The 18,705-nt window shown below is 37.4% G+C and overlaps 1 long non-coding RNA gene across 1 annotated transcript; it reads right to left on the bottom strand.

Annotated features, from left to right (window-relative positions):
• Positions 1-9,362: 9,362 nt before the first annotated feature.
• On the bottom strand, positions 9,363-15,673 carry LOC137503200 (uncharacterized). The gene is made up of 3 exons (XR_011019094.1): positions 15,625-15,673; positions 11,369-11,499; positions 9,363-9,462 (listed from the first exon to the last, which is right to left on the bottom strand). It is a non-coding gene; the product is annotated as an uncharacterized lncRNA (long non-coding RNA).
• Between the last annotated feature and the right edge of the window lie 3,032 nt (positions 15,674-18,705).

Raw genomic sequence — 18,705 nt, 5'->3', positions numbered from 1 at the left:
CTTATAACACATACATCCTCTCACCAAAGATTTTTTTAATGTGTCTTAATTGTGTAAATTGTTGTTTGTGAACTTACAAGTTTCCTCATTTTTATAAACACACATTCCTCTATGTAACACCATGACTAGAGTAATCAGGATCCTGATTATAATCCATCAGGCATGAGATCATGGCTGATGATGCCCAAACAATGGGCGGAACATGTCCCCTTAAATTAGTATTACAATATATAAATCTTAATTTTAAGACCCCAATGCATATTGAATACGTGGATTTCAATAAACTTTTTTTAACATTGTTGAATTAATTTACATTTCAATATGGACCAGTCATGAGATTTGTAACATATAATTATCTGAGATTGTTGTAAACAACCCACGGAGTGAAATTAAAGTCCACTATTTGTATCGGAGTTGAACCCTGTACACAAATATTATATTAATATTGTGCAGGAAACTAGAAGGCCATCTTCTTGTTGGCGGGAGACTCCAATATTAGTGGAGTAAAAAATTTAGAAATTCTGTATCATCTCACAAATATAATTATGATGGCGGAACACCTTTGACTATTTCATCCTGACACTCAACTCTCTTAGGATCTCATCAGCAAGGGGGACAGAAAGAAACCTCACTGATACATGTCTCAAGTGTTCTATGATGAATGCAGATACCTCAGAACAATTAACGTGTAATACACAAATGGTGCCTGTAACCCAGAATTACCCATTCCTTAAAACTGCTGGCCAAATTCTAATGAAAAATTGTGTGAAATAGAACAAGACCAGACTGCCTAGCTACCAAGGCTGTCTACATAGACATGATATCTGATCTCACCACAACATTTCTCTCTGCACTTTATAGACTTAGTTCTCATAGAGTACATTTAGAGTAATTACAGCACAAACTCCTTCGGAGCAGCTACAGAATTCAAGGCCTTTCTGCAAAACCACCCTCAGAAACCATCTTTTCACACAACTGCAGACATGGGACTGATGTGGCATTTCATCCCTTGTGCAGCATCACACTTTGGTGGAATCTAGGAAGCAGCTGTCAAGATTCTGATATAACACCTCAGATGAGTGATGGATTCTTATCACTTCACCAAAAAAGAATGGACCATTCTTACAATACATACTCTCACATCCAATCACCAAAGCTAAATGATGACCCTTTTGACACTTCTTACCTAACTACATCCCATTTCCTTATAGAAGAGCCAATTACTACACTCCCTGATATTGATTTTACTTCCCCTCTCATCACAACCTTGCCCACATAGCTATATTTTCAGCAGCTAACCCAGAACTCCTGGAAGAGATGGTGAAATGAATATCTCAATAAATGGGCAATGAAATACCCCATAGCAACATAGTCATACTGAAAGAAGATGACACTCATGCTATGAAGTGGACAAAGACAGTGATCAAATGTGCATCCTGGTAATGACGAATTCATTCATGCAACGAATTTTCAGGTGAGTAAAGGTGAACATATAAGGCTTATCACAAACACTATCTCTTATGAAGTATGAAACCTCTTGAATGGCTTATTTATTCCATTGTATGTTTAACCACTTGATGTACTTTGAAGGATCTCTCCGTCCTGGCTCTCGACTGCACTCCGGTACAAAGACGGATCGCTCCGTCTGCGCGTACTGTTTATTTCCGGACCCACTCCAAGCAGATTTCCTTTGTGAAGGATTTGATATTAGTTAGGTAACCTCTTGACAGATGGAATCACTGTTTTATTCCATTGATGTATTCGATAAACACGCCTGTGCATTTATTCCGTGGAAAGAATAACCAGTATCTTAGCAACCCCATCGTAAGCAAAATCATGGCTGCCTCCATGTTCAGTGACGAAGCGATTATATGGGAATTTTTAGAAGAGAATGACATTGATATAGAAATAAGTGATGAAGAATTTAGTGGATATGGAAAGTAGTGAAAGTAGTTCATGTGATAGAAACTTCAGCGCTCGTAGGGGTGAACAAAGTGGTGTTTTGCCGTCAAATATGTCACTTTTAGGCCTACAACTGATGCCGCACCAGCGGCTTCTAATCATGTTTTACAAGATAGGGAATCGAACTGGGAGCACGTAAGTAATACTCCAGAGTATCATTCATGCATCGCAAGTGGTGAAATAGTGTTTTCCACAGGCTCCTAGGACAATGCCCGAACGAACTACAAGTTGTGAATGAATTTCTAACAGCAGACTTTTCGGGAACATCTAACCAATGAGGTAAATGCTTATGCAACTAAATGTCTTGTATCGGCTGCCGAGGAAATAAATGGGGTAATGTCATTTGGAAAGGAACTCTGGTTTCCTGTATCTGTGGATGTAAAGAAGGCCAGATTACCTTGAAATGGTAAAGTATGATGGCAAGAAGAAGTACAGACCCAATCTTGTTTTTGACTACAACTGTGGAAAGGGTGGTGTTGATTCCCATGACCAGAGACCCGCATCATTCCCCTTGATGAGGAAGTATGTAAAAGGATACAAAAAATATACTTCTACATGCTAGACATGACACTTCTGAATTCCAACATCACTCATCCCCTCCTCAACCCTGAAAAGAAGCAAGTAGGCTTTACCACCTTCCGGATCAATTTGGCCGAACAGCTGTTGGCAAGTGAGACCTGCCTGACTATCCAAAATAAGGCACCCAATCCCTGGGGATACACCACTGAGACTTCAAGAGAGTCACTGGGGACACTTTCCGACCAAAATACCCCCAACAACGAAGAAGGTTATCCCATCACAGAGATGCAAAGTCTGTGTGACACGGGGTCTGAGAAAGGAATCTTCATTTGAATGCCACCGGTGCAAGGTGGCGATGCACGAATGTGACTGTTTTATGATCTACCATATTCATAAAGACTTCACAAAGTACATCTGACAGTAGTTTGGATATATCAAATAATAATAATGTTATTTGCTTTACGTCCCAATAACTACTTTTTAAGGTCTTCGGAGACGCCGAGGTGCCAGAATTTTTCCCGCAGGAGTTCTTTTACGTGCCAGTAAATCTACCGACACGGGGCTGTCTTATTTGAGCACCTTCAAATACCACCGGACTGAGCCAGGATCGAAGCTGCCAAGTTGGGGTTAGAAGGCCAGCGCCTTAACCGTCTGAGCCACTCAGCCCGGCAGTTTGGATATTTCCTCTCATTATTTTGCAGTAAAGCATGCTTTTTCAGTGTCAGTGATAATATCATGTAAAGTAATGAAAATAAATGGTACACCAAGGCATAAATAAGTTCAGTTAAATGGTATGTGAAAGGGTTAAGTAAAAATTATCAGTCACAATGGACAAGTAACATAACAGACCACATTAGGTCAATTGCCACGAGATGGCTACAATGTGTGTAGTATATTAAGCGAACACCCATAGTAAACAAGCGTATCACCAGCAACTTGTATCAACAAATTACTGTATTATCTAGAAATCAATAATTAATATAATCAATAAGATAACAAAGGTGTTTCATTTGGAAGCAACTAGTAAAATATCCTGTAACAGTAACAAAACAATGTACCTTATAAATACTTTGTGTTCAAAACAATTTACGAATTCAAAAATATTGGCAGGATTGATACCAGCTCTCAAATGATAGAGAGTAGAGGTCTTTGGAATAATCCTAACTGCTGTACGATTCATAACGCAAGATCATGGAACAACTCAAGGGAAAAGTGAAAATAGGTAAGAAAACAGTCAATCTCATAAAAAAGTATATTTTCTGTAGGACTATCAATCATGTGCAATGAAATGAAGGGTCAAACACTGATATCTGTTGAGCTACAGATATAGAAAACTGGTGGCCATTACCTGGGCTGACGTTCTGCCTGCCAAAGAATTAGGCACCCCACCTCCTGTCTTACCACACACACTCAGAAATTTGACAAGAATAAGACAAGGTAATTAGAAAAGGCCGCGGCTTTTATACCCAAGGGGTGGGTTCGAGAAGGCTCTGGGCTAAATCCGACCACATCCTCCCATTTTATTTGATACTCAAAAAGTTACAAGAAGCTTATGATTGGCTGAAATATAAATACAGAAAATTTGTGATTGGCCAGACTTCAAAGCTGGCAGGATGAGAAGGAAGTGTTGTAAATCATTGAAGTATCAAAATAAATGAAAGTCAATTTAGTTGAGGAAATTTATAAACCCAAAACTTCTTTAAATCATTAATCATTCCACCTTGCACCAGAGTGCATGACCTCCACTTTTTGTAGGGATATCTATGGATAAAAATACAAACTTTTTGATGTACACCAAAACAAACCAAAGATATACAGTCAGTTTAGGAAACTTTAAAATAACATATTACTCAGTTATTCAGTAGTGAGGTCTTCTGATCAATGTCCCAACTTTATGCATTAGCGGTTTCAAGTTTTGTTCGATAGATAGTGTTCCTTAAGGCGCTTCTTTTACATGAGCGTGGTTGAGGTGCACCTCCTGGTACAAATATTATAAGTCACAATGGACAAGTAACACCACAGACCACATTAGGTCACTTGCCACGAAATGGCTACAATGTGTGTAGTATATTAAGCGAACACCCACAGTAAACAAGCGTATCACCAGCAACTTGTATCAACAAATTACTGTATTACCTAGAAATCAATAATTAATATAATCAATAAGATAACAAAAGTGTTTCATTTGGAATCAACTAGTAAAATATCATGTAACAGTAAAAAATGAATGTATCTTTCAGCTACTTGGTGTTCGAAACTAATTTACGAATTCAAAAGTATTAGTAGGAATGATACCAGCTACCAAATGACATAGAGTAGAGGTCTTTGGAATAATCCTAACTGCTGCACAATTCATAACGCAAGATCGCGGAACAACTTGAAGGAAAAGTGAAAACTAGGTATGTAAACAGTCAATCTCATTAAAAAATATATTATCAGTAGGACTATGAATCATGTGCACTAAAAACATGGATCAAACCCCAGTATCTGTTGAGCCATTTTCTACCCATTTCGATTATCTGACGATGGCTTATCAAATTATGTACATTACCTCAAGAGAGTTTTCCTGCGTCGATCCTGGCTCTGTTAACTCTGATTTAACTTCTTCTTTCAGAGCTATCACTTCTGATACATGTTCGAAATTTTCCTGTGGAAAATAAGATATATTAGGTATGCTCATAACCCACATCTACAAATACAGTCACTAACAAATGAGCATAATATTACATTAATTTTCAGTATTACAGTTAGTTTACAGCGATAATGGCACAAACTTCTTCGGAGTAGCTAAAGAAATCAAGGACTTTCTGTAAAACAACCCTCAGAAAACCAACTCTTCACACAACCGCAGGCATGGGACTGACACTGCATTTCACCCCTCCTGAGAGCACCACACTTTGGTGGAATCAGGGAAGCAGCTGTCAAGAATCTGATATATCACCTCAGAGGAGTGATGGATCCTTATCACTTCACCAACAAAGAATGGACCACTCTTATAACACATATATCCTCTCACCAAAGATTTTTTTAACGTGTCTTAATTTTGTAAATTGTCGTTTGTGAACTTACAAGTTTCCTCCTTTATATAACACACGGTTCTCTACGTAACACTTTGACTACAGTAATCAGGATTGTATTTTAATCCGTTAGGCATGAAATCACGGCTGATGATGCCCTAACAATGGGCGAAACATGTCCCCTTAAATTAGTATTACAATATATAAATCTTAATTTTAAGACCCCAATGCATATTGAATACGTGGATTTCAATATAAACTTTTGTAACATTGGTGAATTAATGTACAATTCAATATGGACCAGTCATGAGATTTGTAACATATAATTATCTGAGATTGTTGTAAACAATCCATGGAGGGAAATTAAAGTCCACTGTTTGTATCGGAGTTGAAACCTGTACACAAATATTACATTAATATTGTGCAGGAAACTAACAACTTGTATAAACACTATTTATCCAATCATAGATTAAGAAGGCCATCTTCTTGTCAGTGGATGACCGCACAATACTCCAATACTAGTGGACTGGAAACATTAGAAATTCTGTATCACCTCACAAATATAATTATGATGGCAGAACACCTCGGACTATTTCATCCTGGCACTCAACACTCTGAGAGACAAGTTTAGAATCTCTTCAGAAAGGGGAACGGAAAGAAGCCACACTCATACACATCTCAGGTGTTACATCGTGTCATAATAATTTATGTTTCGCCCATTGCATGGGCATCATCAGCCGTTATCTCATGCTTGGGGGATAAAAATCAGGATCCTGATTGCTGTAGTCAAAGTGTTACATAGAGGAATAATTAATGAGAAATACACAAATGATGCCTTTAACCTCGACATACCCATTCCTTAAAACTAGAATAGACTGTGCTGGCCCAGTTCTAATAAAAAAATGTGTGAAAACCAACAAGACCAGACTGCCTAGCTACCAAGGCTGTCTACACAGACACGATACCTGATCTCATCACAACAACATTTCTCTCCGCACTTTACCAACTTAGTTCTCATAGATGTCAACCCTGAACATTTACAGCAATAATGGCACAAACTTCCTTGGAGCAGCTACAGAAATCAAGGCCTTCCTGCAAAACAACCCTCAGAAAACCAACGCTTCGCACAACTGCAGGCATGGGACTGACGTGGCATTTCATCCCTCCTTCAACACCACACATTGGTAGAATCTGGGAAGCAGCTGTCAAGAGTCTGATTTAATGCCCCAGACAAGTGATGGATTCTTATCACATCAACAACAAAGAATGGACCATTCTTGAAACACATACATCCTCTCACCAAAGCTAAATGATCAACCTTTTGACACTTCTTACATAACTACAACACATTTCCTTATAGGAGAGCCAATTACTACACTCTCTGATCATGATTATACTTCCTCTCTGATCACAACATTGTCCACATGGCTATATTTTCAGCAGTTAACCCAGAACTCCTGGAAGAGATGGTGAAATGAATATCTCAATAAATGGGCAATGAAATACCCCACAGCAGCATAGTTATAGTGAAAGAAGATGACATACATGCTATGAAGAGGACGATGACAGTGATCAAATGTGCATCCTGGTAATGATGAATTCATATATGCAACGAATGTTCAGGTGAGTAAAGGTGAACTTACAAGGCCTATTCACAAACACTATCCCTTACGAAGTATGAAACAGAAAGGCAAGGTAACTCTTGTATGGCTTATTTATTTATTGCGTGTTTAAGTAATATTGTTGTGAGATTACCTGTGGAACGCAGAGAGGTGAAAGAAGGTGTCAGCTTGAATGGGTCTATCTACGATATCAAAGATTAATTTAAACTTTAAAACGAAGGTTATACTTCTTTTCAGACCTCAAATTTAACAAAATTCCTCACTAAGTCAAGAAACAAAATGTCAGGTACAAAATAGCAAACAAGAATAGAAATCCAAGGGTTGGAAGTTACAAGTTTTGAGCTTCCAGCTCCAATTTACAAGTTTACAACTTCATAAATGTTGCGTTTGGTTAAATAACGAGAGATATCTCCAAAGACACAGTTCAAGAGCACCTTGCTCCAAAGGTTACACATACGGCCTTCCAAAGGCCCCACTCAAAATTGTACCAAAATCAGACAAGACTTTACATGCTCTTTAAATTCAACCAAGGAGGCTGTGCTCGCAATTCTTTACAGCCTACTCAAGGAAACATTACACAAAACCTTACAATTTCTGGCATCTCTAAGCACAACCTACAATTTACAATTCCTTTACACAGGGGTATCTAGTACCCATAATACTGGACCTTCATGGAAAAGAACAACAGGTTGTATTACTGGCCCAAACTCAAAATGCATTCAGTCGTAAATTTGCGCTCCTTGAAAACCAAGTTTTGAAACCCTACTTGGGCTTGTGGCCCGATGATGCAGAGACAAATTCTACACAACTGAGGTGACGCAAAAGAGAAGTTAATGAGTGATTTACAGGAGAAAAAAGTTACAAAATCGTAGTCACCTCAAGATAAACTGAAAGGGATTTTGAGAGGTAAACTCACTCTCTATCCCCAATTTACAGTTAAGTCTGTATGAAATTTTACATTAGCAGAATGAAAGTTTACATTTTTGAAAACAGCTGTGAGTTTGCGGAGACAGCTACAGATATAGAAAACTGGTGGCCATTACCTGGGCTGACGTTCTGCCTGCCAAAGAATTAGGCACCCCACCTCCTGTCTTACCACACACACTCAGAAATTTGACAAGAATAAGACAAGGTAATTAGAAAAGGCCGCGGCTTTTATACCCAAGGGGTGGGTTCGAGAAGGCTCTGGGCTAAATCCGACCACATCCTCCCATTTTATTTGATACTCAAAAAGTTACAAGAAGCTTATGATTGGCTGAAATATAAATACAGAAAATTTGTGATTGGCCAGACTTCAAAGCTGGCAGGATGAGAAGGAAGTGTTGTAAATCATTGAAGTATCAAAATAAATGAAAGTCAATTTAGTTGAGGAAATTTATAAACCCAAAACTTCTTTAAATCATTAATCATTCCACCTTGCACCAGAGTGCATGACCTCCACTTTTTGTAGGGATATCTATGGATAAAAATACAAACTTTTTGATGTACACCAAAACAAACCAAAGATATACAGTCAGTTTAGGAAACTTTAAAATAACATATTACTCAGTTATTCAGTAGTGAGGTCTTCTGATCAATGTCCCAACTTTATGCATTAGCGGTTTCAAGTTTTGTTCGATAGATAGTGTTCCTTAAGGCGCTTCTTTTACATGAGCGTGGTTGAGGTGCACCTCCTGGTACAAATATTATAAGTCACAATGGACAAGTAACACCACAGACCACATTAGGTCACTTGCCACGAAATGGCTACAATGTGTGTAGTATATTAAGCGAACACCCACAGTAAACAAGCGTATCACCAGCAACTTGTATCAACAAATTACTGTATTACCTAGAAATCAATAATTAATATAATCAATAAGATAACAAAAGTGTTTCATTTGGAATCAACTAGTAAAATATCATGTAACAGTAAAAAATGAATGTATCTTTCAGCTACTTGGTGTTCGAAACTAATTTACGAATTCAAAAGTATTAGTAGGAATGATACCAGCTACCAAATGACATAGAGTAGAGGTCTTTGGAATAATCCTAACTGCTGCACAATTCATAACGCAAGATCGCGGAACAACTTGAAGGAAAAGTGAAAACTAGGTATGTAAACAGTCAATCTCATTAAAAAATATATTATCAGTAGGACTATGAATCATGTGCACTAAAAACATGGATCAAACCCCAGTATCTGTTGAGCCATTTTCTACCCATTTCGATTATCTGACGATGGCTTATCAAATTATGTACATTACCTCAAGAGAGTTTTCCTGCGTCGACCCTGGCTCTGTTAACTCTGATTTAACTTCTTCTTTCAGAGCTATCACTTCTGATACATGTTCGAAATTTTCCTGTGGAAAATAAGATATATTAGGTATGCTCATAACACACATCTACAAATACAGTCATTAACAAATGAGCATGTTAATTCATTAATTTCCAGTATTACAGGTACTTTCGGAATTTCACTAATGTTTAAGGAAGATTTCTTCCAGCAGAGGATTGTTATAACCAAAGGCTGTACTGAGAAAGGTGTTATTATTCTTGCTCACTCCTTATGTCAGGGAAAGGATGAGACTGAGAACAAAATATAAAATGCGAAATATTTTCTAGCCATATCAGAAGATATAATACCACCGATGGAATTAGGGCTATCTCACACAGAATTTGGAAGGAAGCAGCCATATGCATAAACACTAAATTGTATGAACTGTTTTCATATGTTCAATCATATCAGTCAAATCATAAAAGTTGCTTAAACCAATTAGGAGCATTACAACACTTCTAAATGATTTTTTGTTTTCAGTACAGATTCTGTTTAAAGACAGATTAAAATTACTTGAAATAATGGAATCACATTCTCTACTATGGTTTTGCTGTGATCATAGGAGCTACATAAAACATTAATACAGTTCTGTTTCAATGATTCCAAGTGTAAAATAAAAAAACATAAACATGAAAGAAGCAGACTTATCACAGTCATATAACAGTGAAAGATGTGATGAAGCCCAAAGTTAAAGCAGCTAGAAATGAAATATTTTACTACTATAAGCATGTTATGTAGTGTTCTGTGAGGAGCTGAGTAAATGAGCACACCGTCAGTGGAGAATCAGCAGTGTTGGAGTGTATATCTGCAGTTTCGGAAGATCTTTTATGATCTACATTTAAATTTCACTCTTGGATTCATAAAACCTTGTCAGCATTAAAGGGGGGAGGGACTGTGACGAAAAGCTTATATTCTAATGTAAGTTAAGTAACTAATAAAAGTGAATTAAAGTAACAAGTTCTAGAATATACCAACTTAACACATTCAATACAGAAGAGAACAGTGGCTGAACTAAGGAATGGATGAAAAGGATGCACAAAGAGGACAAGGAAATAATGACAATGAGGAAAGAAAAAATTCTGTTTAATGTGCCTGAAGTCCTTAAATTGTCAGAGCCCACTAAGAAGGGGCATATAAAAGAAATTATTCTCAGAAATCATACATTCTAGAGCCGATAGACATGGTTCTCTACTGTATATATCATAGAACTTGACCTGTATTTGAGGAATAAAATGAGCTAATCACTATTCCGTCTTTCTAGAAGAATTCAACATATGAGCAAAATATTTATTTTGAGAGAACGTACATTCAGATTTTGAGGTATTTCATCCTTCGTATGTCATAGGCAAATCTATCCATTTCTTGAAACACGTAATATCTTCCAGCACATTATGGGTGTGAGGGTAACCCAGAATTATCACACCAGTGTTGACATCTTGTTTAGCAGACTGGTGTATCCAGGCTCAGAAACACTAATGAAAGATTTGTGATTTAAATTCTTCTACACTAATTATGGTAGGAGTAATAATTCTTAACATGTGGTGCTAATGGTGGTGCAGTACTGTAGGAGGATGTTAGTTTTCTAAAAAGTACGATCGGTCAACCATCATCTTTTATAATCAAAGGGGAAAAATAAAAAAGGTGCAACACCTAAACCAAAGTAATTTCAATACTGACAGTAAAAAGTACAGACTAATCCAAGTCTAACCTTAAGTTCCTAAGAGTTGGCAGCTTTGTGTAGCACATTGTGGTGTATTCCCAGACATATAAAAAAAAAACAGAGTTTACTACGCATAGATGCTCATTCAGCAATTGGTGACTGCAGGTGTTAATACTGAGGAAGCACATAGAAAATTGTGCTCCTGCCAAACTTATTCAGATATTAACGGTTAATTTCTGACCCCTATAAAGTTATCTGGTATGAAACTTACAAGTGATGCCGTTGTTTCTCCTTCAATCCAGCCTGGTTCCTCTTTGATCTTTGCTTCCAGGTCCATTCTGCACTGCAAACTGAAGTAGTTAGAAGGTACTGGAATGGTTGATTACTTCTACTGACCTTACACTGAAACATAAGCCAGAAAAATATATTACCTTATTAATGTCATTAATACTTATGGTTTCTGTCAACAGACTGAGCAACAACCTTGTCATTTTAAATGACCATCAATATTATGATCATACCAAAAAACCCAAAATTTTACATGACTGTTGATATTGTGATCATACCTATAGGACCTCAAGTTTTCTATGACTAATAAATCAACGCTAAGGACCTGCAGTTTTACATGATTTCTAAAACAGTGATCACATCCGTAATATAATTTAACTTATCTGTCGATATCAAGACCATAGTCATAGGACCCCTAGTATTACATGACACCTTATATCATATTAATAGCTATTTAACATACAGTTTTATATGGTACTGAAACCGCAACAAGATGACCTTTCTTGAAAATTCAGTGTCTGTACAGTTTGCACATCACTCTGATCACCCGGGTCCATATACTGGAATCTTCCTATCACTTTTATCTTTTGTAATCAACTTCAAAACTAACTGAAGAAGTTCACAGTTCTTTGAGATATGTTCTATCAAAATTTACCTGCCCAGGATCAAATTCTCTCAAACCATTCTCCTCTCATTAAGCTTATTCACTATCTCTTTATTTGAGACATGTTCTATCAATCTCATCTTCAAGAACTTCTGATAACACAGCATCTAAAAGGCTTCAACTCTGTTTTTTCTTGGCACCAGTTATTATCTGTGTTTCACTTCCATACAGTGTCATACTCCTTGCTCAGTGTAAACATAATTTTAAAAATTTTCAATCTGTTGAACCTAAAGAACGTGATAGAGAACAGATGGGAATTTAAGCTGGATTCAGTGATGATATTTATCGATATTGAGAAGGCATATGTCAGTGTACCATGGCAAGTGGTCTTGGATGCATTGATAAAAAAGAAGGTAGAGAGAGGTGAAGAGCCAATTATAAAAGCCATGAACGAAGAGTGAGTATGTAGTATGAATACTGCGATAGGAAAAACAAACTTCTTCAAAGTAGAATCAGGATTTCAGAAAGGATGTGTTTTATCTCCGCCAATCTTCATTACAATCATGGATGAAATCCACAAGAGTATACAACAAAAAATGGGAACCATGGAGGCAAAGGCCTCGCACTTTGCAGATGAGACAGTAATATGGGCAGAAGATGAAATGGAAGCACAAGAACAAGATAATGCAAGGAATCAGGAGATGGAGGAATATGGAATGAAAATAAGTGTGGAAAAGAGTATGATAGTTGTGGTGACGAGAGGTAATAAAGAAGGAAGTGGGAATACTGAAGTAAATGGAAGACCATTAGAAGTTGTGGAAAGCTTCAAGTATTCGGAGAGAATAATTGAAGAGGATGGGTAAATAAAATAAGAAATTGGATAGGGACTTGAACAAGCCAATGAGTTTTACCAATGTGTGAGATGTATAGTCTGTAACTGGGACATCCAATGGATTGCAAGAAAATTTTGCACCCAATGTATTACACACCAATTTGTACATATGCACCCAGGACATGGACAACAACAAAAACATGGTAACACAGAATGCAACAGGCCAAGATGAAATTCCTTAGAGAAATATAGGGAGGGCATAAAGGGATAAAGTCAGAAACATAGAAATGAGGGAGTGAATTGGTTACCCTGAACTGAAAGGCAAGATAGAGACCCGTAAGCTGAAATGGTATGGACAAATGATGAGAATGGAAGAGGATAGAGTTCCACAGTAAGCATTTACAGAGGAAGACATAGGAGAAAGACATCGAGGATTGCCCAGAAAGGGGTGAATGGCTACGGAAAGGAGAGTACTGAGAAGAGTAAAAGTAGAAAAAAAATTCGAGGTAGGAAAGGAGTGGTGGAGAGAGAAAAACTGAGGAGGTTCTTGAATCACATTTCTACCCAGAAGACTGGAAATGGAAAATGAAGAATATTCTGTTGAAATAAAGACAAAAATGTATACAATACTGCTATCAGCTCATTTCATTGAACAATGCCACCAACCTTTACTTAAGTGCCTTTTCTTTATTTTTCTATGCATGTCTTGTCTAATTACACAATCGAGTGGTGTTTACCAGAGTGCCCCTTGTAGGGAGTTCCATGTCAAATGAATGGTTTAAATGTTTAGCAGCTTTTATTGTTCCCCAGGTAGCAAAAAAATGTCTATGTTGAATACCTCGAGTAGTGCCTCAGAATTCATTTCACCCAATAGCAGTGTTCGTTAGTCACTTTGTGATATATTACTGTAAACGTAAACATACTGCACTAACAATGAATACTAAAATTTCTCCTACAGGTTATACAAGCTTCGTTCCTGTGGCTAATCGAGTTGATTCTTATGCAAAGCCAGGGAACAGATTTCTATGTAAACACATATCTTTTCAGGTAACTATGATCAATTGTATTTTGTATATTTCACTGGAGGGGACAATACTGAAGAGTGCCACGTTTACTTTTTCTGGCCATCACAGGTTATTCTAATAATATGTTACTGAATTTACTTTCAAGCAACTACCTTTTATTGTTTCCACAGGCAGAATTTATTCCTGAAGATTGTTCTTCCATTCCTGCTAGCAGTTTAATGTTGCACAAACAACTCCAAGGGAAAGGGATAAGATTACGTATGCAGCAGCATTAATTATGGTTAATTAATGATAAAATGGGGAAACAACACAAAAGTATTTCAGAACTGCAGATCATAGGATTCGACCCCATGCAAATTCACCGTCACTCACCCCTGAAAATCTTTTACACACCAATAAATCAGAGAGGCAGCCTACTGTTACCTAAATCATCACGAATAAATACCGGATATAGCTGCTGTGGGGTAACGATGTGATACAGGAGAATCTCCATAACAACACTGATGTAACAAGATACAGATATCCTAAATAGAAACCTCTCAAGATTTTGAATCCTACTACGATATGTCGCAGGATACAGAGTAAAGAACAACTCAACGTTCACAGCATCACTATAAAATTGCACAAAAAGGTAAGTAACACAGCAAAATAATAATTAAAATTACATACTACATATCACAATTCCTTTCTGAAACTACCATCTGCATTTCTTCATCTGCGTTGCTCTTCAGAAAAAAATCCTCATTCCACTAAATTTAGATATAAGATATACTGCCACTACCAGAGTGTGAAATCAGAAAGAACTGGTGGGAGGGGGGAAGAAGGAACATAGGGCTTAACTACTAATTTTTTTCAGGCAGTACCTGGTGGGGGGGGGGTTAAAATTCCCCTGTATTTTAATTACCCTCTCCACCCAAAAAAATGTAAATTTGAGATATTTTTGTTCGAATTTTGCTGTTATAACAGGAATGATAAACATTAGAACGTTATTCCAATCAGCTGAGAAGTTTATGAGAGACTCGCTATCTTAAGAAAGGCCAGACGAGGCGCGAGTTTCCATGGTTTATTGCTTTTTTAATGGAACTTTCCTCTACCAGGGCTATGTGTTGACTGAACAAATTTGTCAGTTTGTACCCTGCTCAAGTGAATATTGTCCTATTGATACCTATAGGAAACACACCCACTCCAAGAAGTACAGGAGTGGTGTAAACTCGAGCTACTTATAGCAATGACAAGGGAGGATGGACTTGGCAGGGTGAAACATCAACAATAGGCTGCAGGTGCGGAGTTGTCACTGCTGCGTTGTTTAATTGCTCAAGGTCTGGCAGTCACTTGAATTATTTCTGTTGTTTTTATGAAAATATGCCCAGTTAAAGTCATTAATTTCAGTAATAAACTATCGGTTCTACATTTTCCTGTTTATTTCATAATGAAATGTACCCCCGGGCAATTTTAGTGGGGGGGGGAACCTCTGAGATAAAATCATCGGTGGGGGGAGACATCCTTCCTTTCCCACCCCCCGCGATTTCGCACCCTGGCTACTACACACAACTTGCAGGCACTTGTAATGCAAAGGCTGGGAGTTTTACAAAAAGCAAGCTAGTTATATGCGTATTCATTTTTCATGCTTAATTTAAAATAAAATTTAAGAAAATTAATAACATTAAATATTAAAAATATGTAAATGCTGAAACTGAGAAAGATTAGTATTAACTTCTAACATTCTCAATTGAGATCTATATATTTAGCAAAATTTAATTATTGAATTTGAACATTACCGAGAGTATGTTAGAGGTTGTGGACACAGAGTAAAATGATAGAAATCACAATTCCTCAATGAAGAAAATCCATAACTCACTTAACGGAATAAGCTGTAGAATAGGCTAATACGCGCCTTATATAACAACATACCAGCCAGTTAGAAACAAAACCATGTATTTGGATGTTGCTTAATCACTTAAAACAAACTCTTGAAGATCAAATTTCATTTGTAACAGTCAGTAAAACAGGCTGAATTTAGGAAAGCATGTATTACTAGTTACACTGCAGAGTATGCGACACTTCTTCTTCTCTTGAAATACGAATGGGTTTGTTATATCACCGAGTTCCAATAATTGTAATAAATCACACTGTAACACTCATATATACCAAAATACAAAACTGTGGGGAGAGTTGTAGCACTGGCAGCACTGGGTGCAATGTTACGCTACGTCCGGCTAAAAGAGGATGTATAAGAGAGGTGTCTCTCCGGGTGTAAAAAAAAAAACCTCGAAAGCAAGTCCATAGGTCTTAACGTACCGTGGACAAACATGGATGGAGGGATCAACTGACTGAACTATACGATCCAATTCTTCGTACACTAACGGAAATAAAATCTTACGGTTTTTCTACATATATACATGCATTATCATTATAGTCCGCTATGCCTTTCAGCGTTCAATCTGCAAGCCTCTGTGAGTTTACCAAAACGGCCCGTCGCGGCAATCCTCTATTTGCAACTAGTGCCGTGGCCTCATTTAGTTCTATACCTCTTATCTTTAAATCGTTAGAAACTGAGTCAACCCATTGTCATCTTGGTCTCCTTCTACTCCTCTTACCCTCCAAAATATAGACTATTATTCCCCTAGGTAATCTATCCTCCTCCATTCGTCGCATATTTCCCCACCACCGAAGATGGTTTACGCGTACCGTACAGCTTCAACCATCGAGTTCATTCCTAACTTAGCCTTTATCTGCTTCTTCCGAGTACTCACCTGCCATTGTTCCCACCTATTTGTAAAAGCAATAATTCTCGCTATTTTCACGTCTGTTACTTCTAACTCATGAATAAGATATTCTGAGTCCACCCTGCTCCCGCTCTCGTGAAGAAAGGATGGTCTGCAAACACACTGATGTAAAGGTAGTTTCGTCCGGGAGCTGACTTCCTTCTTACAGAACACCCTTTATCGCAACTGCCAGCTCACTGCATTAGCTTTACTACACCAAATACAGTGGAGACGATACGCGACACTCTGCGAGATATCGAGGGACAGCGATTTGAGTTCCCTCTAGCGGGGTGACCTGAGAGTTACTGATTCTGCCATAAGAGCACGTGTCTTTGTTTGTGAAGTTTTTGGCGTTATTTATGCCTTTGCATTCAGTTGACATAAGTAAATAGTAGCGTGTGTCATTCCTTTATATCTCCTCTCAATATGAGTGGAAAGATATCTGCAGTGTTTTGCTGCAATAACTATGAAGTGCAGAAGAATTCGCGGTCTTTCTTCCGTTTCCCTCGTGACAAGAAAATGTAAGTAGATATTGTGTTTGCATATATATTCTTCCAGTTACAAACAGATTTTTATAGTACTTCCTAAACTTCTGACCTGCGCGACCGACATTTGAATTGGCTAAAAAGTATAATAAGCTTATTTTATTGTATAGTGTAGCAGTTAACCTTCAACACCGATGTGTTGTTGTAGGTGTTATCTGTGGGTTTGATTTAATTAAGGAAAATACATACGCATATATGTGTGGTTAGTTGTGTTCCAAGTTACCCCATTTGGAATGCCGTAATGCGTTGTCAAGAACTGAAGAAAATATGTGTGATTTAAGAAATGTATATATTTTGTTGAAACAATACGATGATGCAAATTTGCTTTACCATACTGAAATGGCATTGTGCCAAGTATTGCTTATAGGGAAAATATGAATGTTTTTGAGGCTAAATTTATAGATTTTCTTTCTGTTAGTAGGCTTCAAGTTAAAAGGAAAATTGTCCAGCTCATAAATGTAAATTAATTGAATCATGTGTGTAAGGTATGTGCCGATATTTTTGTTGACATGCATTTTAATGTGATCATACTATGCTTTTAAATGAGAAAAAAGACAAATCTAGCCTTGAACGTTCAGACAGGAATGCTAAAGCTAAAAAAGTTATGCTTAAATGAAACATCAAGGCCATTCACAGCAGTCAACTTCACATGCCTAATTTCAGTCTTTAAATAATAATGTATTAAATAATTCTTCATTCATTTATCCAGAATTGCTTTAGCAACTTTGAAGTTAATATCTTAGTAGCACTTTCTTTAAGGACGTAATTTATTTGTCCATGTCCGTATATACATTTCCATTGATATTTGAATTTAGCGCGAATTTTCAGGTCACGCCACTAGGAGCGCCACTTGCAACTTGTCTCCCATTTAAAAAATGCTAAATCCGGAAGTGTCGCGTATTGTCTCTGCTGTATTTGATCAAATACAGTAGAGACAATACGCGACACTGCGCAAGATATCGAGGGACAGCTATTGGAGCTCACTCTAGCGGATAGACCTGAACGGTACTGATTCTGTCATAAGAGCACGTGTATTTTTGTGTGAAGTTTTTGGTGTTATTTATGCGTTTTCAGTGAGTTGACATAGTGAAATCGTAGCGTGTGTCATTCCTTGATATCTCCCCTCAACATGAGGGGAAAGGTATGTGCTGTGTTTGGCTGCAGTAATTACGAAGTAGAGAAAATTGCGCGGTCGTTCTTCAGGTTCCCTCGTGACAAGAACATGTAAGTAATATTGTGTTTGCATATATATTCTTCCAGTGACAGAGATTTTTATAGTACTTCATAATCTTCTGACCTGCTCGACCCATGTTATAACGGGCTTAAAATATAATACGCATATTTTATTGTATAGTGCAGCAGTTAACCTTCAGTACCGATGTGTTGTAGGTGTGATCTCTGGGTTTTGAAATCTCACAGATGTGATTTGGATAAAGTGTACAAGAAAGAAGGGACGTTACGCTTGTATAAGAATTATAAGATATGTTCAGATCATTTCCAGGCCAGCGACTTTAAAAATCCTCGACTATACAGCCAAGGGTATGTTACA

The sequence above is a fragment of the Anabrus simplex genome, chromosome X (assembly GCF_040414725.1).
Source record: "Anabrus simplex isolate iqAnaSimp1 chromosome X, ASM4041472v1, whole genome shotgun sequence".
In the NCBI taxonomy this organism is placed as follows: Eukaryota; Metazoa; Arthropoda; class Insecta; order Orthoptera; family Tettigoniidae; genus Anabrus; species Anabrus simplex.
This window is presented reverse-complemented; position numbering and strand designations above follow the sequence as displayed.